Source organism: Callithrix jacchus, chromosome 8 (genome assembly GCF_049354715.1).
Source record: "Callithrix jacchus isolate 240 chromosome 8, calJac240_pri, whole genome shotgun sequence".
Taxonomy (NCBI): Eukaryota; Metazoa; Chordata; class Mammalia; order Primates; family Cebidae; genus Callithrix; species Callithrix jacchus.
In genome coordinates, this window is record NC_133509.1 from 88,835,930 (window position 1) to 88,860,079 (window position 24,150).

At 42.9% G+C, this 24,150-nt stretch overlaps 1 pseudogene across 10 annotated transcripts in view; it reads right to left on the minus strand.

Moving 5' to 3' along the window:
- The window catches only part of LOC118144943 (keratin, type II cytoskeletal 8 pseudogene), a 376,247-nt pseudogene that overhangs the window by 268,444 nt on the left and 83,653 nt on the right, over nt 1-24,150 (minus strand). For 5 of the 10 annotated variants that reach the window (XR_013521224.1, XR_013521223.1, XR_013521222.1 and 2 more), the window contains exon 5: nt 13,552-13,623. The exons of 4 other annotated variants lie outside the window; for them this stretch is intronic. The product of XR_013521224.1 is annotated as a keratin, type II cytoskeletal 8 pseudogene, transcript variant X4 (transcript). Of the gene's footprint in view, nt 1-460; nt 13,624-24,150 lie in introns of those variants that run through there. One more of the 10 variants, XR_013521221.1, reaches the window with a different exon arrangement.

A 24,150-nucleotide genomic window follows, 5' to 3' on the forward strand; every position in this document is an offset into this window, starting at 1 on the left:
TGGCAAAAGATGGAAGGGCAAGAGAGCATGACAGCAAACAAGGAAGAGAGGACCACACTTGCTTTTATAATGAAGCCACTCATAACTAACCCACTTCCATGATGATTACATTAATTCATTCATGAGGGCCCTCATGGCCTAATCACCTCTTACTAGGCTCTACCTCCTACCATTGTTGCATTGGGGATTCAGTTTCAAACATGAATTTGGTGGGGACACAAGCAAACCATAGCAGCGTCTATTTCTAGGTGATATTATACTTCATATAACATGCTTCTATTTTTTTAAAATATCAAAATTTATATGAAATAAATATAGTTGATTTTGAGCCTTTAATAGAAATATAAGCCTATATACAAATATATATAATACATATAATATATGGTAACTTTATATATATATATATATATATATATATATATATATATATATACACACACAATATTTATAACATATCAGGACCATATTGAGGATAAGCTGAAATAAGGTGTTTCAGAAGCTTTACAGTGGTTCCATTTCACTCAGTCCCACCAGAAAGACTGGGGAAATGAGGATTTTATTGTATATTGTTTTATTTTCTAAAGTAAAATTGCCACCAAAATTCTAATGTTCTTTTTTCCCATGATTCTTCTTTTAACTTTATCTCCTGATCCTTCTCTTTGTTGGGTGTCTAAGGGGCAAGGAGTCAGCTTACCATGAACACTTCTGCTTTAGCGGAATTAAGTGGAGTCTGATCATGGAGATATTTCCTGCAGTGACCCCCCTGCCCCTTTATAATTCTTTGCTCCTTGTCTTTGTCCCCTCACAGAGACCTCAGCCTGCAGCACGCTCCCTTTCCCTCACCGCATTCCAAACACGATCATCTTCTTGCTCCTTCTCCAACACATCAAGCTCCTTCCTGCCTACAGATGTTTGCATTTGCTGTTCTCCCTACCTGGAAGGCCCTTCCCCGTCTCCTTCTCATCTTTCAGATCTTGGCTCAATGATCACCTGCTCCGAGACACTTCCCTGACCCCCCTTCCCTTATCTGAATCAGTCCTCCACCTCCACCCCGTCAGTTGTTCATCATTATATTGCCCTGAGACTTTTCTTTAGAGTGCCATCATAATAAAGGAATCCCCTTCGGTGCTTATTTGTTCATTGTTAGCTCTCTACCCCTTCTAGAATATAAGTTTCCCGAAGAGGAAGCTTTATCTATTTTTTGCACTCTTAAACGTGCAGGACCTAGGCAATGCCTAGCACACAGCAGGAGCTACATAAACATTCAATGAACAAATGAATAAATGAAATGTCCAGTGTTCCTCAGAAGAAAGGTACAGCTTCTCTAGAGAAGCTACAGAATATCTGACTTGTTATTTCGAGGGCTTGAAGAGCATTGAAGGCATCTAATGTCCTTGCACTCTGCTTAGCGTGCAGGTATTTTGAGAACCTGCCTGGCTTTGCAGGGAATGGGAGAAATAATCCAAACACAAAATTGCCTATTTATATTTAAATGCTTAGATATGTTTAGCATCTAGGGAATGATAATAGTTACAATTTTGTGAGCATCTTCCCTCACCAAGAATGTGTATGACATATTCTCACGTTAGTCCCCACAGCACCCCTGTGAGGTAGGGAGATTATCCCTATTTTAGAGATGAAGAGATTGAGTCTCAAGTGATTTGCCAAAACATATGGAACAAATAATGATTAAAGTTGAAACCTGAACCTTGTCTCTCTCATCTGTCTGTAAAGCTTATGATTTTAACCTCAACTTGGTTTTGAGAACCCAAAACATCAATATGGTAAAGATAACGAGCCCATGGTTGTGTATACGTACAATACTGCAAGAAAAAAAATACATTTGTGTGGTATTGTGTGGTGTTATTTGTTGTTTTCCAACCCCTTTGTACCCATTCTAGACAAGTATTTATTTGCAAGACAGTAATACAACCACTTCAATTTTCTTGTGAGTTCTTCTGGGTTTTCACATATTGCCCCCATCCATTCCAGAGAATGAAAACACAATTACTTGGGACTTAGCACTTGTACTGCTCTATGTTCAGTGACAAATGTCTTATATTTTTCAAAGCTATAAGCTGAGTTCCTCCTTTTTTCATAGTGAGCTTATACCAAAATCAAGGCTAAAAAACTAATGTTCTTAAGAGTAAAATGTACAATTCCTAATTTCTCTAGCCTATAATAATGGCTATATCAGCAACCCTGCCACTCCAAGAAAGTTATGAAAACAACAGGATGTTTTAGAGAAAATCCAAGGAAATAATTTATTATCTTCCAACCCGCAGACAGATATTTTTCTTTTATCTTGATGCCTGACTTTTCTTTCTTAATATATCTACCATGTAGACAGCTTTCTCTGCGTCTCTTTTTTCACCCTTTCTTCTCTCTTAGAACTCATCACTAGAATCTACCTATTAAGCACTTAGTCCCTTCCCTGTCTTTTAATCCTCCCCCCACCCTCAATTTCTGCATGAAGTGCACCAAATTGTCCCTTAGGTTTTTGTCTTCTGTGAGATGAGCTCCCAAGTTATTACTTCTTTCTCCTTAACTCTGTGTGAAAATGCAAGGGTTTAAGATTTACAGCTCTACTTAAAAGGCTCCCTTCCTCCCTATTCTGGGGCTTGACTACTGAGCAAAGAATCCCCTAGCTGAAGTCACAGCAGAAAGGGGGTTTTATTTATTTATTTATTTATTTATTGAGACGAAGTCTCCCTCTGTCACATAGGCTGGAGTGCAGTGGCATGATCTTGACTCACTGCAATCTCCACCTCCTGAGTTCAAGCAATTCTCCTGCCTCAGCCTCCCAAGTAGCTGGGACTACAGGCGTGGGCCACCACACCTGGCTAATTTTTGTATTTTTAGTAGAGACGGGGTTTCGCCACGTGGGCCAGGATGGTCTCAAACTCCTGACCTCAGGTGATCCACCACCTCAGCCTCCCAAAGTGCTGGGATTACAGGCGTGAGCCACTGCGCCCGGCCAGAAGAGGGGTTTTGAAGACATATCCAGAGCTCCCAGTTCAATCAAAAAAGCAACTTTTGACCTTGTTGCATTATGATAGCGAAGGAGTTTCCACAGTATGATCTATATTTCTAAGGACACTTTCAGCAGCCTCCATGATGTATTAATCAAACAACTGGATTTAATAAGAACCTTTTCACAATAGGGAGAGCCTGTGTGCACACAGACTTATTCTCTCAGGCCAGTTGAGAATAGCCAGTGTTGATGTCACAGAACAAGTCTCACTCCTGAGTAAAGTAACTAAAAGGCAAACAAAATATAATGCTGAGGAGCAGTAAGAAATGATATACACTGGTCATTAAGAGCATGGGCCTTGCAATCCCAGTTTTAGCATAGAAGAGTTTGTGTGATCTTGAGCAAGTTAACTTCTCCAAGCCTCTCAATTACCTCATCTGTAAAATGAGGCTATTCCTGACACCTACCTCATTTTTCTATTAAAATTTGATGAACACTTAAAAGTATCTAATTAACACATAGGGCACCAAGCTTGATAAACAGTTCCTATTATTATTGTTGTTTTTATTTACTGAAGCATCATTGAACCAGGCAACTTCTTATGATAGCAAAGTAGAGTTTAGGCCGATGAGTATATTGTCAGTTTTCCCTCCTAGATAATCCAAACTTTATACCAGAGGAAGTAAATAGAAAAGAAGAAAAATAATAAACAAAGAATTTTTAAATGTGCTTCTAATATAAATAGTCTAAAAGCAGAAAAGAAAAAATAAAAACAACAGAGAAAACAGATCTGTCATGAATTTGGGAAAGACTCCATCCATGAGTTCTTCAAAATTCTTTTCTCAAGGGAGAAGAATCTCCCCCAGACAAAAGAGGTAACGACTAGTCTCAAAATACAAGAGAAAATGCAAAATTCTGGCCTGGGCATTAAGCTAGAGGTCTCCAGGTTGTGTTGCTGACCTGTCTGCCAAGTTTCTGCTGGTGGAATCACTGAAAAGGGACCCTAAGGAAGACACACATATACTTTCAATCCTAAATGAATGCACATTAAAGAGTATGTCCTGGAGACAGGGGCTAACTTCATCAACCTTACCACACTGGTACTTGTAATGGCTGATATTCTGACCCTCTGGCCACCAAGTATCCAGAGAGAGACATCTAACTTTCTCACACTCTGAGTAACCTTAGAGAAAGGTTGTTCCAATGGCCCATAGTTCATAACAGACAAAACAAATTCAGATGTGTGGTTGAATGGGGCCAATTCTAATACCAAGACCATGGTTAGGCTGCCTGTTGCTTCACTGATTTTAAATCTAGTTTGTTGGAGCCAGAAAACTCATCAGTTTCTACATCCTAAAACATGAGATGCCAGCAATGGTCAGATGTTCTTAAAATTAGCTTTTGTGTTGATTCTTTTTAGCCGGAGCTGAAAGGAGAGAGCACCTATAAATTGTCCATGGGCTTAAGTAATTGTTGGATAAAGCTTTCCTGAGTATGTACTTAAAATTTTCACCCGTGTGGGAAAGTGCACCAGCCATATGCCTCATTTACCTAAAATCTGAGCATTCTCCTCCCTATGGAAATGTAATTGTTCTCTAAAATATCAACGACTTTGTTTTATTCTTGTGAAGTATCTTTTTCACTGATAATAACTTCCAAAGACTTCAAATAACTGAAATCATTATCAGAGCACAGCTTACATAACCAGCTTTTTTACCTCTTTATGAAATAGCTGCTTAAAAGTCATAATAGAATCCAAGTCCAGTTACATTGCAAACAACACAAAACAAGTTCCTTGCTCCTTTCACTTGCTTCATCTAGCGACTGACATAGTGAGAGTAATAGCACTGACCCGGTGCCTGGCGAACGTTTCTCCTTTTATAACTACTTGAGCGTGGCAGGCTCTTCCTATTAACTACATTACATCATCATTATCAAAGACGAAAGGAAATTAATTTTGTTTTTCAAGGTCTTGGCAATAAGTCGGTTCTTTACTTCATCAGACATCTGCTGTTTTTCTACGTGTGTCATTTGTGAAGCTGAGTTTTCCTTATGACTTTACTCTCATAACAATTTATCACGCAACAGTGTTTACCAGAGAAGTTGGGTCGATGGATTTTTCTTTCTCCAAACAAAAAGTGTAACGTTAACTTAAAGCCAATATCATCATCTATATTTCATTCTCAAATAGTTTTCTGGGCTTTAAAAAAAAAAAAAAGCCAACAAGCCTGTCAAGAAAAAATAACCACTTATGGTCTCTGGTTGAAATGTATTGCCAACGCTCCTCCACTTTAACAGATGGGTCTTTATCAGCAAATTCTGTGGGCAGCTCACCAACTTCCCTTAGGAATGGAGGCATGCTTCCATTTGCTTCGGCTCCTATCTGTTCATTTACAGCCACATTTGACCACAAAATTCTAGGGTTTTTTTTTCATGTATTGATACAAAGGAGAAACTACAGAGAATCGTCTGTTCTCCAATAATTAGTCATTCCTGGGCTGATTGATAGGCTCTTAGCCTAATTTCATATCTGTGAAAAAAAATTTTTTTTGATGGTTCACATGGATACATTGACTTTACTAGTGCACTACACACGATTCCCTCACCTCATGTAATAAGGGCCTCATAAGGGCCTCCAAAAAACCTCTTCGCAATATTTATTTTGATGAATAACCTGTTGGGCTTTAACACATCTTTTTCTTCTTCTCTTGTTCTTCCTCTCACTTCTTCCAGATGCCAGCTAACGCCTAGAAGCCTTAATTCTTTGAGTCAACACTGGAGCAAAATTCACGAGAAGCTATTGTTTCGGAGAGGAGTCATCAGCGCTAGAATGGTACAGAGAATCCACAAACCGACTTCAAGGAATATTGGAGTAAACCTCTACTTGCCACATGCTTTATATATGGACCTGTGTTTTAATGTTTATTTTTTTTATTAAGGAGATCTGTGCCAAAAACAGAGATGAATGATGACTCTTAAAATTCTATATTACCCTGAAAATTACTTTCACCTTTTCTTGTTGCAATTTGACATAATCATTTCCACAAGAATCAAATCCCTAGGCCTCAGTTTCTCTAAACCTATAAAATGAGAAGTTTGAACGAGACCCAAAGTTGAGTGTTCATGAGAAACACCTGGGGAGCTGGTTAAATATGCAGATTCCTGAGCTCCACTCCAACAATTCAGATTCTGAAGTTTTGGAGCGGGACCCAGCAAGACTCCATTTCAGACTCACTTCTGCTAAGTCTAAGGCAGGCAGTCCACGGGCCAGGCTCTGAAAGTACTGATCTGATGAACTCTTTTTTTTTTTTTTCCGAGCTAGCTGAGATTTTATTTTGGACCAAAAAAAAAAGCAACTGAATTGTTTTGCAGCTGGAGGCACGGGCAAGGGGGGTCCCCAGGCAGTAAACTCCCCGCCGGTGGGCTGAGGGCTAGGGCTGAACGTCAGGTGGGTCTCCTGTTCCCTGCGCTCCCCTGCACAGCAACCTCCCTCCTGGGCTCTGGGGCAGCCTCAGGAGGGGCAGGCTGGGAGGGGCAGGCTGAGAGGGGCTGTTGCAGCTGTTCACTTGGGCAGGACATCAGAGGACTCGGACACCAGCCTCCCATCACGGGTCTCGATCTTCTTCACAACCACAGCCTTGTGGCTGAAGGAGCTGGAGCCCGTGCCAAAGCCAAAGCTGGAGCTCAGGCCGTAGCTGAGGCCGGGGCTTGTGAGGCCCCCATAGGCAGAGCTCAGACCACCTGCATAGCCGCTGGTGGTCTTCGTGTGGATACTCATGTTCTGCATCCCAGACTCCAGCCGGCTCTCCTCGCCCTCCAGTAGCTTGCGGTAGGTGGCGATCTCAATGTCCAGGGCCAGTTTGACATTCATCAGCTCCTGGTACTCACGCAGCTGCTTTGCCATGTCCTGCTTGGCCCGCTGCAGGGCGGACTCCAGCTCCTGCTGCTTGGTATGAACGTCCTTGAGTGCCCGCTCCCCGCGATCCTCAGCATTTCTAATGGCGGCCTCCAGGGAAGCCCTCTGGCCTTTGAGGCCCTCGATCTCAGCCTGGAGCCGGCTGATGTTCCGGTTCATCTTGGAGATCTCAGTCTTCGTACGCCGCAGGTCATCCCCGTGCTTCCCAGCCAGCCTCTGCAACTCCTCATACTTGATCTGGTATACACTCTCCGCCTCAGCCCAGCTGCGGTTGGCGATCTCCTCGTACTGCGCCTTGACCTCGGCAATGATGCCGTCCATGTCCAGAGAGCGGCTGTTGTCCATGGACAGCACCACAGATGTGTGGGAGATCTGGGACTGCAGCTCCCAGATCTCCTCTTCATACAGCTGCCTAAGGAAGTTGATCTCATCAGTCAGTCCTTCCAGGCGAGACTCCAGCTCTACCTTGTTCATGTAGGCTTTATCCACATCCTTCTTGATGAGGACAAATTCATTCTCCATCTCTGTATGCTTATTGATATCTTCCTCATACTTGTTCTTGAAGTCCTCCACCAGCCCCTGCATGTTGCCAAGCTCCGCCTCCAGCTTCAGCTTCTCCTGGCCCAGAGTCTCCAGCTGCCGCCTCAGGTTGTTGATGTAGTTCTCAAACATGTTGTCCCTGTTGCTCCTAGCCGTTTTCTGCTGCTGCAGGAGGCTCCACTTGGTCTCCAGCATCTTGTTCTGCTGCTCCAGGAACCGCACCTTGTCGATGAAGGAAGCAAACTTGTTGTTGAGGGTCTTGATCTGCTCCTTCTCCTGGGTACGCACGGCCTGGATGTTGGGGTCCACATCCACCTTAATGGGGTTCAGCAGGCTTTGGTCGATGGTGACGGCGGTGATGCCTCCCATGCCTATGCAGCTGGCCCCAGAATAGCCTGCACCCAGGCCACCCCGGAAGCCACTACTGCTCACTCAGGAGAAGCTCAAGCGGGCACTGGGCCCACTCGTTAAGGAGCAGCTGCTGAAGGCCCTGGGGCCAGAGGTGGACACCTTGTAGGACTTCTCGGTCACCCTGATGGACATGGTGGAGGCAGGAGTGGAGGCAGGCGGGCTGAACTAGGGAGAGATTCCAGAAGGAGCGGAGAAGCTGCTTCTTCTGATCTGATGAACTCTTAAGGTGTTGCTTCTTCCAATAGTCTCAGACTGTATAAAAACTTTACCTGGGGCCAGGCACAGTGGCTCACGCTTGTAATCCCAGCACTTTGGGAGGCTAAGGTGGGCGGATCACCTGAGGGCAGCAGTTCGAGACCAACCTGGCCAACATGGTGAAACCCCATCTCTTAAAAAAATTAAAAAATTAAAAAAATAAAAATAAAAACTTCAGCTGGAGATTAGCTGATCATCCAGGCAAACCTTATGTTTATTGACAAACCTCTCTATCAGCATCTCCAGTTCTTGTCAGCTTTGGTAGGGAAGCCCTGCTCCAAGGTGAGTATGAGGCCCAGTGGAGGTGGGGAGGCAGCTCTTTCCTCTAAGCCCTGAGCAAGTCTGCCCTGCCCAGCCAAAGCACTTCTCCCAACTTCCAGGACAGGGGCCTCCTCAAAATGCTCCATGACCTTTGTGCTCAAAGTGCATTCCTTAACAGCAGACACTTGCATTTTCAAGGTTAAGTGCAGAAACCGTTCCTTTTAAGGGCAAGTAGTGACCTTTGGATCTCTGATTTTTTAATTTAGCATATGACAAGTCTTCTCCATTAGCACAATGAGAGGGTGTAGTGGAAATGAACTTAGAAAACAGATTATGAAACCCATAAGACAAATGAACCACAACTGAGCGTGGAATCTCTAAAAACCACTCATCCTAACCCCAGTCCTCATCAGTGCGTGGCTGGGTGACCTAGTCGCCCAGGGATACAGCACTCACATGTGCTGATGGGAGTCTGGGGTGCTGTGTGGAAATAAGTCCAGCTGATGAGTACATTAAAGTCAGGGAACTAGGCTTGATCACAGCTCCTCTAGTGACTACTTGTGTGACCTTGGTCAAGTTACTTCACTTCTCTGTGCTCAGTTTCCCCTGTGCATAAAATGGGGCTCACAGTAATTCTACACATTAACTGAGTGCCCAGAGTGAACCAATAACTATATAGTAAGCTCAAGCTGTGGGTGAAAACAGGCCGGGCATGCTGGCTCAATCAGTAATCCCAGCACTTTGAGAGGCCAAAGCCGGAGGATCACCTGAGGTCAGGAGTTCAAGACCAACCTGACCAACATGGAGAAACCATGTCTCTACTAAAAATACAAAAAATTACACAGGTATGGTGGCACATGCCTATAACTCCTCCTATAACTCTGGAGGCTGAGGCAGGAGAATCACTTGAACCTGGGAGGCAGAAGTTGCAGTGAGCTGAGATCGTGCCATTGCACTCCAGCCTGGGCAACATGATCAAAACTCCATCTCAAAAAAAAAAAAAAAGAAAGAAAAAGAAATAGAGACTACAGTGTCATGTAATGGTCAACTGATCCATGCTATAAAGAAAAATAAAGTAGGGCGAGGAGCTAGAGAGTGCTGGGGGGCTATTTCAGATAAGGTGATTAGGGAAGGCCTCTCTAAAGAGAAGACATTTGAACAGAGGACAGAATAAAGGACAGGAGGAGCATTATATCCAGGCAAAAGTCACCAAGCAGAGCAGAGTGCAGGTGCAAAGCCCCTGAGGCAGGAACATTTGAGGAATGATAAAGTGACAGCAAAGAGGCCAGTGTGGCTTGAGGAAAGTGAGCAATGGGGAGACTGGTAGGAAATGAGGTCAAAGCCAGTAAAGAGCCTAAAAGAGAGCACTTTGGGTCTCATTCTATGGTGATGAGAAACCGTTAGAAGTTCTGAGCAGCTTAGACTGATGGATGTTTCAAAGAACCACTTCAGTTGTAGTTTGAAGATGAGACTACAAAGGGAGCCATCAATCAGGATAGGCTAGATCATGCTGCTGTAATAAATAAATAAATAACCATACTCTGAGTGGCTTATAAAAGACAAGGTTTTTTCCACTCACACTCTCCATCCACTGTAAGTTGGCTGGGGTTCTGCCCCACCCTGGGACCTGGGGACGGAGCAGCATGACAGAGAGTAAAGAGAGCACAGCCACTCATGTACAGGCCCTAAAGCATCAACCTGGAAGTGACATATGTCTCTTCCACTCACATTTCATTGGCCAAAGCAAACACCTGACGGCATCTGACTTCAAAGACATCAGGAGAATACAACCCCGCCATGTGCCTGCAAGATGGAATATTGTGTGAACAGCACTAACAAATACCGCAGAGACCACAGGGAGGCAGAGAAACCTATTAAGAGGCTGTTAACAGTAATCCAGGCAATCGATGAGAACGGAAGATTGGGTGATCATAGGGAAGGGTGTTGGGAAACAGATGCGGAGGATATTTTGAAGGCAGAGACAACAAGATTTGCTGATGGATTGGGTGTGGAATAATCATTATCACCTCATAGTGGATATATTTTGGTGCAGATTAAATGAGATGATGTATATAAAGTTCTTGCACAGTGCCAGGTACACCATAGACCTCAAAAAGTAGTGATTATTATTGCTGTACTTCTAGATTGAAGAGGTATTTATGATAACAGAAGAGTTTAATTTTGTATCATTCTATTTTTTTAGACATATATTTGCTTCACCCTAATATCACTATGCTCACTCTACATACACACACACACACACATGCAGATTTTCCAAAAGGAATAATAGTGGTTATTAATTATCAACTTGCTTCTAAACAGCCTTCCCCTCATCGAAAACTTTGTAATAATGAATTGATTTTCCCACCAACTTCAGGGACGCTTTTATTCCTGCAGACACACATTTGGGACCCAGAAAGTAGACTACATAAAAGCCAGGAAGCTCCCAGTCTTTCTTCTCAGATGTTGTAGATTAATAGTTATTTGATTTGGGAATGTGAAATGAACTGATAAGAAATGCTGTACGTACCAATGACATTCAGGAATGAAAACTGACAGATCACCTGCTTTAGAAGATTTGATTCTTCAGATTTTAAGAGAGGGGGAAAAGACCTTTAAGTGACATTTGCTCTCTTATGGCTTACATTAAACAATTTAATATATAACATGAGGGAGAGAACATGATATAAACAGTATATCCAGGAGAAAAAATAAATGACCTCAGTCCCAAAAGGCACTGTTATGCACTGGTACTATTCATGTACACTGTAAGGAATGATGTATCAGTTTTACTTCTAATCAGTATCTTAATATATCACTGTCGGTTCCTGGAGTGCATTACACTATCTTGAGATGCATGCTCACATTTTACATTAATGTGGAAAGTATCCATCCGTTATCAGCAGAACTTAATTCTATACTGAAAAATGAGGTGTCTGCTTGGTACACTTCTACTTTAAGGTTTAAAGTCATTGAGAAACCAAATTTAAAAGAAAATTTTGGGACTAAACTACGCTGTTTTTTATGACATGGATGTTGAAAGAGAATGGTCTGTTGGGTGTCTGACTTGAGGCATCACGTATGTTTTGGGTGCCTCAAGTTTCCAACCCTGTTTCAGGGCCACTGTGGAGGCATTCATCTCATCATCTGTTCCTCATCAAAACTTCTCTCCTAGATTTAGCATCTGCTATGGTCTGAATGTTTGTATCCCCCCAAAATTAGTATGTTGAATCCCCAGTGTCATGATACTAAGAGGTAGGGCCTTTGGAAGGTGATTGGGTCATAAAGGCAGAGCCCTTATGAGTGAGATTAGTGCCATTAATAAAAGAGAGCTTGGAGAGCTGCCTTGTCCCTTCTGCCATATGAGGCCACAGTGGAAAAAGGCATCCATCTAAAAGAAGAGGGCCCTTGCTAGACATCAGATATGCCATCACCTTGATCTTGGACTTCCCAGCCTCCATAACTGTGAGAAATAAATGTCCACTGTTTAATAGCTACCCAGTTTATGATGCTTATGTTGAAGCAACCCAGACTACGATGGCATCTGTTGATGATTCTTACCAGAAGTAACTTCACTATGATAGTCACAAAAATGATGACTTTTCCAACTGTAACACTCCTTACACTTTTACCAGTAGGTACTTGGTATTCCACTATAAGCAAGGGACCTCCCTTCCTCTCTACTGATCTCTTTGTCTATTTATTATCAGTATAGACTCATGGGGTTTTTTTCTTCCATGTTTTATAATTCATTGTTGTCTTTAAGTGCTCAAATTATCTCTGACTTGACCAGTGAGAATCCTTTCAAGCTGCTTCCAGTGATACATTCCATCTTTTTCCTTTATAATTTTCTTTATTTTTGGTATAACAAGATAGTTCACGTTCAACTTATACCTTCTTTGCCTCTGCCTGGGGATCAGTCATTTCTTCAAGGAGCCCTGCTTCCCTTTATTGGGGAATGATATCAGAGACCAAGATCTGGGCATTAGGTGTGTTCATTGCTGCTGGAGTTTCATTGCCTCTTGGCCTTTTCAGTGGATAGAGCTGGGAAATATACATATATATGTATCTACACATGATACTCACACACACATGATTTTGAATCCACACCAATGCCTCTAATTCCAATCAGTTCCTACAGGGTTCTTTCTTGACTTGCACATTTGTACCTCTCTTATTCCACAATGACAACTCTTGTTCCCAACAATATTAACGAATTTATTCACTACTCAATCCTGTAATACACCTAAAATAGTCTCAGAATGGTTTCTCCCAAAAGCACACCTACTATAAAGAGTTCAGGACTTGGTTATTCTCATCTCATCGCCCTATCCAAGACAGCATAAACAGAATTGAATGCCATGTTCATAAGTTATTTCAATCACATTTTTTCACTGTGGTTATGTTATTCATTTGAAATACAGTGGAGTTTGTTTGCTTCAGTTTTCTTCTAGTTTTAGGATGCTTTTTTCACTTTCTCCTAATTCCTGGTTTGATTTCATTGTTTGAATATGTAGAACATTAACATGTCTCTGAAAGTCAAAACTGTGAAAATCCATACTCAGAGAAATTTACACTATGTTTTACTTCTGTTTTTAAACAAGTAGCATGCCTTTTCTGTCATAACATGATTAAACAGAAGGAAGAACGACCGAAAGACTAATGACAATAGGCAAGAGAGAGGAGGAGGATTTTGAATCATTAGGAGCTGGCTCTAGACCAAGCTCTGCAATCCACATGGTAGGGACATCAGGATGGGGAAAGGGTTATGGATGAGCTCCAGGTTCCAGGCTGCCATGCCTGTGGGACTGGAGGTGCTCCTTTGCAGAAGGCAGCTCACAGGGGTAGAAACTGGTTTGGGAAGAAAGACAATGGATTTTGGTTTTGACATGCCCTATATTCTAGCACAGCTTATCTTCTGGAGAGCCAGAAGAAGCCACACTAAATGACAGGAGAATAGGGAATAGCCACAGCAGGAAACAAGGGAAGGGCCAAGGAAAGCACACGGCAGATGAACACTTGAAATTTGTCCTTAAAAGTACCTTGAAATTGCTTGTCTTTATTAACCGGCCCATTACCATAGCCACAGATGCATTATCTGCTGAAGCCTGTGGTCCTTTCTTGCCATCAGCCCCTCAGTGGGTCCTTTATAGAAGCACAGGGTTTAGTGGCTTTGGAATCTCATCAACCTTACCTCAAATTCTACCACTTTCAGCTAGGTGATCTTGTGCAAATCAGCTCATCTTTCTAAGCCTCAGTTTCTCTCCTGTAAAATGGAGAGAGAACACATCACCTGCTTTGCCCAGCAGTTGTGGGGATTCTGGGTTAATGTAAGGTAAGTGCCCAGCACAACACCTGATGAAGAGAAGGCACTCAGTAAATAACTGATACTTTATTTTTTTTTAACTTAGCTTCAGGTAATAAGCTCACACTCTAATATAAGCTATGCAATACTCTACTGCAGTGGTCTCAACCTTGGTCACACATTCAAATCACCTGGGGAGCTTTAAAAAAATACCAAGACTTAGACTTCATCACCAAGAGAGTCCGATTTATTCAGTCTGGGGTGAAACTTGGCATTGGTATTTTTTTAAAAGCTCCAAGGTGATTTTAAGCAGAGTTCAGCACCATTGCTCTCTTCACATGCTAAATCCGAAGAGAGGCTCTCCTAGGTTGTACTCCCTCTTGACCCTTCTGACAGCACTTTAGAGTAGAAATAGATTGCTTAAATTGTTCTTTTTTTTTTTTTTTTAACCCAAACATCCAAAGCATATAGCAATATGTTATTCTTTGGGAAGTTCTTTTCTGAGAAACATAAATACCACTTTCCCCACAGGAAGAAAGGAATGTTCCTCCCCACCCAAAAGAAACCTGCTCCTTTCTTACCCACCCAGGCGGGCTAGAAAGCAAAATACAATTGGAGCTTGGTCAGCATAAACTCAGCCTGGAGGAGAGGAGCCCGAAAGAACACATCTTTCCATGGGCACAGTCCAAGCGAATCCTGTCCAGTGAGGGACCGAGAGACTGGGGGCACTCCCACAGGGCAGCGCCATGTCTGCTCATTGAACAAATCCTACTTCATGGGTGTTGTCAGCCTCTTGGAAAGCCCCATGAGCCACTGCACGGCAGCTATGCCACCCACATGTGGCAAACCCACAGTGCACATGCTAAAAAGTTAGCTTAAAAACTCTGGTCTGCAAGAGGAAAGGGAATAAATAACCATAAGGCAAGGCAGAATGTTCACGAATGGCTGAGGACAGTGGGGACGGGGTGGATGAAGACCTTAGGGTAGACAGCTCCCAGCCATTGCCTATAAAACTGGAAAAAGAAACAGTTCTGAAAACAGGTCATGGCCTTATGATCAATTTACTTTTTATTTTGCAAATTTTGTTAATCTAATATACTTGATTTCCATTGTCTACCAAGTTAATAGTAGTTTGATGAGGGGCTTCTAGGGAATACCTTCCCTGAGGCCTAGATCCCCAAATTCCATCTAGTAAGGAAGTTTGCTGCCTTGGGTCACCAAACTGCCCTCCAAGGACAATGAAGCCTATAGACCTTCAATATAAAACTGGCAGCTGCATCTCTAAAGGTGTCGGGCAGAGCATCTAAAAGGACAGTGGTTAGAATGTAGGTACCAGTGCTATACTTGGTTATGGCTATGTATTTTTAGAACATTAATGGGATCTTGAGCCAGGGCAATGCAGCCCCAGAGTGTCTTTGACCATTCTTGATGTGCTCAGGTGGCCCAGTCCAACAGTATCTTTATAAGATGGAGGGCACCATGACCAGCTGCCTGGCACAGGCAGAAATCCTGGGACACCCACCACATCTGAGCCATGGCTGCTGCCACGTACAACCTCCAACAGCATGGCCCTAGGATCCTTGGTGATCCAAAGGCTGTGGGAACAACTCCACCACCTCAGGCCCTCCCTCTACCCCTCGACTCTTTTCTCAACCCTGCTTGGAGTGGTAGGGAACTATAATCATCCTTTTTATTCCCATCAGAACTCAGAAAAACTCCAGGGCACCAGATGGAGAATGAGAAGGCAAGAAATAAATAATTGTAAAGATAAACCAAAGACTAAGGGTTTGGCTATCCATGTGAACAAGAATTATGACCCTTCTGCAAACCTACCCTTATTTACTACTTGGCCATAACATAATCTGCTTTAACATAGTTCAGCTTGCGCAGGGGGCATTGCATGTATGTGTCTGTAATCTGGTTTCCGCTGTAACTCTGGGGCTGGACTGCCCGAGCTCAAGAAAGGCATTCTACTCAAGAATGCACAGACCTGCAGTGGTCAGCAGAAATCCTCATTAGGAAACCTTTACTCCAGAGGCAGCTACTACAAATGTTTCTAATCCATATGTCAACCAAACTTAAGTAAATCCACTTATGTAAATTCACATATTCAATGTCAGAAATAGGCTGTTGGGTTTTTTAAACAAAAATAGTACCCTGTTTACTAGGATAATTAATGTTTGAAATAGTTTCTCATTGGTAAAATTTCAAGTACATTGTATATATAGAAATAACAACAAATATATTATAGACCCTTCCCACCCTTACATGAATTAAGTTTGAGATTCCAGGTCCAGCCCACACAGAAAAGGGAGTGATTATAAAAAAGTACAGGCACCAGGAGATGGACATGATTGGGGGTGCATCTCAAAGTCTGACTGCCTTCAGTTTCCAGCAGTGGATCCTGGAGGATTCTGGCTTCCTGGGCCAGTTACATAAGTAAAGAAATCCTGCCTCTGGAATCCTAGCATTTCCCTCCAATAATCTTTTACATAAAACTGTGGGCAGAGCAACCTCCACAGAATGTCACTCAATCCTGAACTCCTTCGTCAGTTCGCTCTTTCCAGAGTGTTCCTCTCTTTCTCCTCCAGTATAAATGAGCCAAACTTGTATCCTGGATCCTCAATGTATAAAGTATATCTGGAAAACACATTCGACCTGAGATGTTAGTGTTAATGAGGCTTACAACACTCTCCTTCACAGGAAACATATTTGGATTTTAACTTTAGCCTCTGGTGAAAACGCCTCCCTGGGAAGCTGTTTGGAAGATGCTATGGAATGCAGAACTTTGATGCAGAAGAGGACCTTGAAGATTAGAAAGTCCGATTTCCTTCCTTTTACAGCAGAGTAGAAAATCGAGTCTCAAGGACCTATATGACAATTCACCTACCCAAGTTCACATAGTGAGATTTGCAGGGATTTTTACAACCAATCTCTCTCTGTCTCTCTGTCAATCTCTCTCTCTCTCTCTCTCTCTCAAATAGATAAAAGGGAAGCCATTTTGTCACCCTAAAAATGGATCTAGAGGTGGCAGCATTAGAAGCAGAAGCAGGGAAGGGTTATCAGTACCAGAGCCAGGGCTTAATGCTGATTTTATATGTTTGTTGGTTGTTCTCAACACCTAGGATCTTTCAGCCTATTCTGGCAGTTCCAAAGCTTGCATTTCCCAACTGTCCTCCCAGCTCTGCTCCCCTCCACTTCACCCAGCCCTGTCCCCTCAGGCTGGTCTCCCCAGCCCCTCAGCAGTGCATAAGGAGAGGCCACAACAACTCTTATTCTAAAGATGGCTGTCCTCTAAGGATGACATCCAGGGCTGAGACGTCAGACCCGAGCACCAAGAGCCGGTTGTCCAATCCTCTGATTGGATTCCACAAGACCCTCTCAATAAGACTGCCCTTGGAAAGCAGGCTTGACCCCTTCATGTCTGAGAAAATGTCATTGATATTTGACATTTGAGCAAAACAAAGATACCCATGTTACTTGAACTGATTAGGCAAATTCCTCATTAGAGGGAAGCAGGTGTCTGCGAGACCCCAGGCAGAGGCCTTGGGGTTCCATCCGAGTGTTAGCTCACCACCACCCAACACTGGGGTAAAGAACCCAGTTCTGAAGTCGCTAACCTAAAACCAAGGCTTCTTGATCCATCTCACTGGGGCCAAGGGAAGGGCAGCTGTCTACAGACAAGAGTCCCATCTTTGGAAGCTGGTTTCAAAAGGCACACATTTCTTAATATTGTACTATTTGTTGGATTTGACTTCTGCAGCATAATATTTCCTGGGACTTAAAAAAGGAAGCAAAATCCAAGTTTAATGGGGACAAGACTGGGTCTACGCTGGAATGGATGTTTGTATATTCCCCATCCACAATCTTCTAATGGGAAAATGACTTCATCCAGCCTTTTATGTAGCTTAAGCGGTCCCTCAAACACTCGACACTTCTGGCCTCCTGACTTTCGGGTTTGGCTAGAGGGTGTGCAGGACTGAATAAGGTTCCACTCGGGCTGGAGGTGGGGAAATCTGAGTAGCCACTGCCTCAGATCCGCCCTCTTTGCAGCTCTGTGCTCATGCCGTCACACTTCCTGAAAGAGTCTTGGCAGACCCGAGAGTAGGCGTGTACCAGTTAGCGGTACCCTTTAATTGCCCTTTTATGTACCCCAACAAGATGAGGCACTTCCTGTCTTGCCACAAGCCGTGCCCCTAGGTCAAACATCTCCCCTCACATTTTGTTCATCAAAGACCAAGAGAAAATGATCATGTAGCATTCACACAGAGATGACATCAAAGATCCAGCTGAACTGAACCTGATGAAGGCCTCCCAGGGGCTGTGGAATAGAGGAATTGCTCCTTACAAGGAGGCCCCCATCACCGTACGTCTGGGCTGCTTTCCACTGCCAGTGAGGACACCTGCATGCATGCACATGTGGATTTAAGCCAGATGGTGCACAGGAGGTATGAGACTTCCCTCCTAAATGTCTGCCACAATGCTTTAGATAAGGACAATCTCTGATAATAGAAATGTCCCTATGAGGCCTTTTTTTAATTTCCTGGAGTTCTTACCTAATAGCTTTTATGACCATTCTTTTTTTTTAAACAACAAAAGAAAGATTTATTATCATGATACAAAATTTATTCTCAATCTAATTTATTTCCCATCATCTAGAGCAAGAATGCAGCCTGGTGTCAGGATTGTCTAGAACTGTGCTGTAGCACCCATTCTTCATTTATTCAGCAAGTATTTCTTGAGGGCCTACTTTGGGCCAGACATAGGAAAATGGCTGAGTATTACTTAACTCTCACTCATGGAAAAACCGCAGTGCAGACTACCATTCTAGGCTGCAATCTATGAGGATAAGGATGCAGAGACATTATCATGTTCTTTTTTCATTGATGCTCTACATATAGATACAAAAAGACACAAATTATAAGCATGCATCTCAATAAATTTTCCAGCCATATACTCCCATGCAACCAATACCCACATCAAACAGAAGCACATTGGGCCAGGTGCAGTGCCTCACACCTGTAATCCCAGCTCTCTGGGAGGCCGAGGTGGCAGATCACTTGCGGTCAGGAGTTCAAGACCAGCCTGGCCAACATAGCAAAACCCTCTGTCTCTATTAAAAATACAAAAATTAGCTGGGCATGGTAGCATGTGCCTATAATCCCAGCTACTCAGGTGGCTGAGGCAGGATAATCACTTAAACCCAAGAGATGGAGGCTGCAGTGAGCTGAGATCATACCACTGCACTCCAGTCTGGGCAACAGAGTGAGACGCTGCCTCAAAGAAAAGGAAGCAGCAGCAGCAGCAGCAGCACGTCACATCACCAGCACTCCCAGAAACCTAGTTTGGATGTCCCTCCAGTCACTATCACCGACCCAAAGTAGCCACTATCCTGACTTCTAGCATCATAGGTAAGTTTTACCTGTTTTCAAACATCATATAAATGGAATCACTGTATGTACTCTTGCACATCTGGCTTCCTGTACTAACATTTTGTTTGTGATAGTTAACCATGTTGTTTCATGTAGTTACAGTTTGTTTATTCTCCTTGCTGCATAACGTTCTGTTGTGTGATTATAACACAATGTATTTATCCATCCTGCTGTTAATGAGCATTTGAGTAGTGTCCAGTTTGGGGCTATTACACCTACTGGTATTTTGGACATTCTTTTATAAGTCTTCTGGTGAACCCATATATACATTTCTCTGGGTTGTATACCTAGAAGGGGTCATATGTTCTCTTAAATAATAAAGATTTGAAAAAGCTTGGAGAAGTACATTATAAATCTAATTCTTGCTGCTATGGTACCTATGCCTCCACCTTGATCCATCCAATTTCTTCTCATTTCTTTCTTTCTGACTCAGTCCCATTATCTGGTGCTGGTATGTGGAACAAGTTTGGGTGGTGACTTCTGTCCTGGCAGGGAAACTCACTGAAAACTCAGGCTGTGGCAGAGGAAGCTGAGCTGTCCAGCAGCAGGCAACCTGGGAATGTAACCACAACATGCCCCTAGGGCAAAGCTGACAGGTCTGCACAGGAAATCGAGAAAGCATTTAGCGGGAGTCTTCTGAAATCACTGCCACTGCACTCTAAGCCTTGTCTCCAGGCTGCCTGCTCCCTCTCATTTCCTGCTTTGTGCTAGCTCTGAATTTCTGACTTGCTCTAGAAAGGCTTCCAGTGCCTTGCTGTGAACTCTGGTGACTAGCCCTGGGCATCCTAAGCACACCACTGCTGCTTACATGGCAGAATTCAGCTGATGTCAAGGGGACCCACACTGATTTGACCTATTCCAAAGGGTAAGGCCACCCTTGGCCACTCTGCCAGTATCCAGGATGGCTCCCCACATGCCCCACCCCAACAAGCCCCAGTAAGTTTTGGGGGTGTTACCTCCTGTAAAAAACTCGAAAGAACTTCCACTAATTGAGATCTCCCAAAGTGCTAGACAGTGGACTAGCTTCTTTTGCTTATGTGACCTCATCAAATATTCACATCCTTACTCTCCACCTGTGTGTAGTAAGTATGATTCTGTTTTACAGATGAGGAAACTGATACGGTTTGGCTTTGTCTCCGCCCAAATCTCATCTTGAATTGCAGCTCCCATAATTCCCATGTTTTCCCATACTGTTCTCTTAGTAGTGAATAAGTCTCAAGAGATCTGATGTTTTTATACAGGGTTTCCACTTTCACTTGGCTCTCACTCTCTCTTGCCAGCCACCATGTAAGACATGCCTCCTCCCCAGCCACATGGAACTGTGAGTCCATTAAACTTCTTTTTCTTTATAAATTACCCAGTCTTCAGTATGTTTATATCAGCAGCATGAAAACAAACTAATACAGAAATCAAGATTGCTGGAAGTTATTCACCTGCTCAATATCAAAAAGCTTATATGTAGTGGAGCAAGGAATTGAACCTAAAATCTAGACCCAGCTATTTCTTCCAGTACAACTGGAATATCAGTATAAGCTTAAACAAAATATAATCAGAAAATCTGCAAGGGTAGTTAGTGGAAAGAATATGGAAATAAGAAGTGGGAAATTAGGGTATTGTTCCATTCCAGTTTACCACCACCTAACTGAGTGATCTGGGGAAGGGCCACTGAACTTTCTGAGTAATCATGGCTTTAGCTGAAAATAAAAAGGTACATATTACCCTCATGCAATGTACATCCATAAGGACAGGGACCATGTCTTTTTTCTCCCAGCACCCACCATGGTATCTGGCCCCTGGCACGCACTCCATAAGTGATGAATGGATGCATGGGAATGCATATCAGAGTCTCCTGCTACCTTTTCCAAAATGCACATCCCAAGGCCAACCCCATAAATTCTAGCAAGTACAGCCCAATCCTACACATTTTTTAAAAAAAGAAGAAAAACTTCTCTAGGCAGTTCTGATTCAGACACATGGTATGAAGCCTTACAGCTCTAAAATTCTATTATCCTATTAAATCAGCTGTATAAATAATCTACTGCTAAGCTCAACATAAATTTATTTATTCAATTTTACATAGTTCCCTCTTAATTAAGACAAATAGGTAATGTGTGCTATAGATTCCTTCAAGTCACTGAGAAGTTTCTCTAGTTTCTTTGTCTTCAGCTAATGTGTTCCCTTTTTTCCCCTTGACTGCTGTATTCTTCTCCCAGTTGCTTTCGAGAGTCTATTTTTTTAATTGCACCAGTTAGATTGAGACCATCAAATCTATAGGAATATGTGATATCCAAATGAATTAGAAACTAAATTATTTAATTAGTTAAATAATGTCTTATTTTGACCAAATTCTTGTGTGCTGGTTCCCAAGCATTTTCTTTTGTCTTATTCTAAAATTCGATGGGAAGGACTAACTGAGAAGTTTGTCTTTTTCAACCCTCAGTAGGTATTTCCTACACAAAAAAAAAGAAGAAAAAGAAAGGAAAACTAAATTGAATTGACATCTCAAATAAGTCAAAAGACCCAGGAGCCTACAAATAAACATTGCTGGTCTGTTGCTGTCTTAGGAGAAACAAAACTAGCTAATATTAGTTTTCTTTTGGATTTTCTCAGTATAGATGTTACCCTAAGTACTGCAAGCCAGACTGCAATGAAATCAAACTTACTCTAGCGACTTCTTTAGACACATGCTGATGCTTTTTCAGAGCTGCAGCTTAAGAACCTTTACCCTTCTGCTCACCTGAGTACACTGGCTGCCCTTGATAGAGGGAGGCTTGCAACCCTACAGCCTTGCTCTCAATGTTTCCTATGCACCCATGTTCAAGTGCCCTAATCAAGAAGTCCAGGCTGATAGGCTATTCAGTGATCTCCTTGGTTCCCTCTAGTCCCTGACACAAGGTCCTCTGAAGTGTTGCTTAAACAAGAGAAGAGGGCAAGAGAAAGAAAGAGTTTGCTGGCTTCCTTGCCAACCAGGCCCTCACTTCCAAAACCGCACGGCCCTAGTTTCTCTGTTTCCTCTTATGTTTAATTTTCTTTGGCCCAAGCTTTCCTCAATGGTTTTCTTTTCGCATTTTATCACCATAAATTAATTAAAATGTTTCTGGCGCTGAGTTCACATCTGATCATCTTGGCAGGATCCCCTTACACAGATGGCGAGTAGATAAAGAGCAATCCAAGCATCCAAGAACAAGAACGGCCCACATAGGGCGAGAGACTTCCAGAGGAGCACAGGCAGATTTAAAAAAATAGCCACTAGGCTAAATGCAATAGTTGGATTGCATGCTGGGGACAGAGAGGAAGGAAAAGACTCTCTTGGGAATTTTTGTATTCCTCCACTGTTTCCCCAAACCCCCCAAAAGAAAGCTTGTTACCAATTAGTAGAAGAACCAGAAGAAGTTGCTCTACCTCTACTCCCTTTTTACCCTTCAAATTCAGGACATTCAGGTGGGCTAAACAGGTGTTGGGAGATGGGGGAGGCAAATGTGCCTGGTAGGAATTGGAAGAAGCAATGATCAATATTGACTGAGAAGCTGGTGTGGGGTAGATACTATGCTGCACCCTCAGAATATAATGAAGAGCAAAGCAGACATGGTCCTTGCCCTCATGGGTGTCCAATCCAGCAACAGAAACAGATACTGAATACCAGGTTTCTTGAAGTGGAAAGAAAGAAACCATAGACTCAGAATTTGAAATACATTCTTGTCATTGATGAGACGGGCTTTTCGGAGACAGACAAGAGTACGCACTGCCTAGAGATTGGGACCACCACACCCCAGTGCCTGGCTGCCTCAAAATTACTCCAAAGAGCTCTGAGTACCACTCAGAGAAAGGCTTTGGGGTCCAGTCACTCAGGTGGAGAAGAGGAGACCTTGCGATACTCGGTAAGGGAAGGGAAGCAGACCTATGGTCAAACATAAGTAAACTTCCAGAAGGCTATGTGCAAAGAGAGCTAAAAACCTATTGACACTTTAACTTTCTTTCTCCAAAACTACTGACATATAATACTGTCTTGTTGTAGAGGGCTTCTCTCTTCATCAGAATTAGTAAGCACAATAAACAGTATGTGAAAAGTGCCATAAATGAAATGAATAGGATGCTGTGCTGAAGAATAAGGGAGGTTGTGATCACTTTAGGTCGGGCAATCCAGACAGACCTCCCTGAGTGATGACATTTAAACTGAAAGATGGGAAGGATCCCAGGACCCCACATTTAAAATGTAGCATCAGAACTAATGCAATTCAACTAGCTGAAATCAACCACAGGCCACAAGCAAAGCCCCACTGTGGGAATCCAGGGAGAATAAACAAAAACACTTGAGTTGCTGTCCTCTCACAGCTTATGGTCTCCTAGAGCCATGGACTCCTGGAAGCCTGGGATCCGGTCACAGTTTCTGGTAGCCTGATGATGTGTTCACTGAAAATCAGTGCGGTCTGTTGTCTCCTGGAGCAAAGTATGAAAGTCTTTCCAGTTGTTACCATCCTCCACCAGGGAGGAAGGAAATGTGGCTCACACCATTTGCTTCTCTCTTTGGCCTCCATATGTGCCAAGCCTAGCAGTGAACAACTGTTCTCCTGACACCTTTCTGTAAGGGGAAGAAAACCTCCCCAAAGGCCTTGTGGTCCCTCTCTGCCTCCACTTCTGGCATTCCTTCCCTCTTAGCATCACTGGGTCACTTTTGTATTTACACACATGCATCATGTCATCTCAACATGTCACTGTGCATCTGCTGTCAGCTCGGGTTTTGTGTCCAGGCTTCACCCTGCCCAGATTCTAACCACCTCTGACAAGACTGTAAGCTGCTTAGGAATGAGAACTGAGTTGTGTACTTATTTTTTTTTCTTGGCACTTATTAGGTGCTTGATTCACACAATGAATTGAATTTCAAAGTTACGATGAACATATGTCTCATTTCCAAATTGTTAAAGCATCAAAAAATTTTTTACCATCCCTTAAGTTTATCTTACAGATTTACATTAGAAATCCTGAAAGAAGTGACAGATGCAGGAGGCAGATTAGGGGGAGGGTCCCCGGAGAATCTCTAACACGCCTGCACACCAGA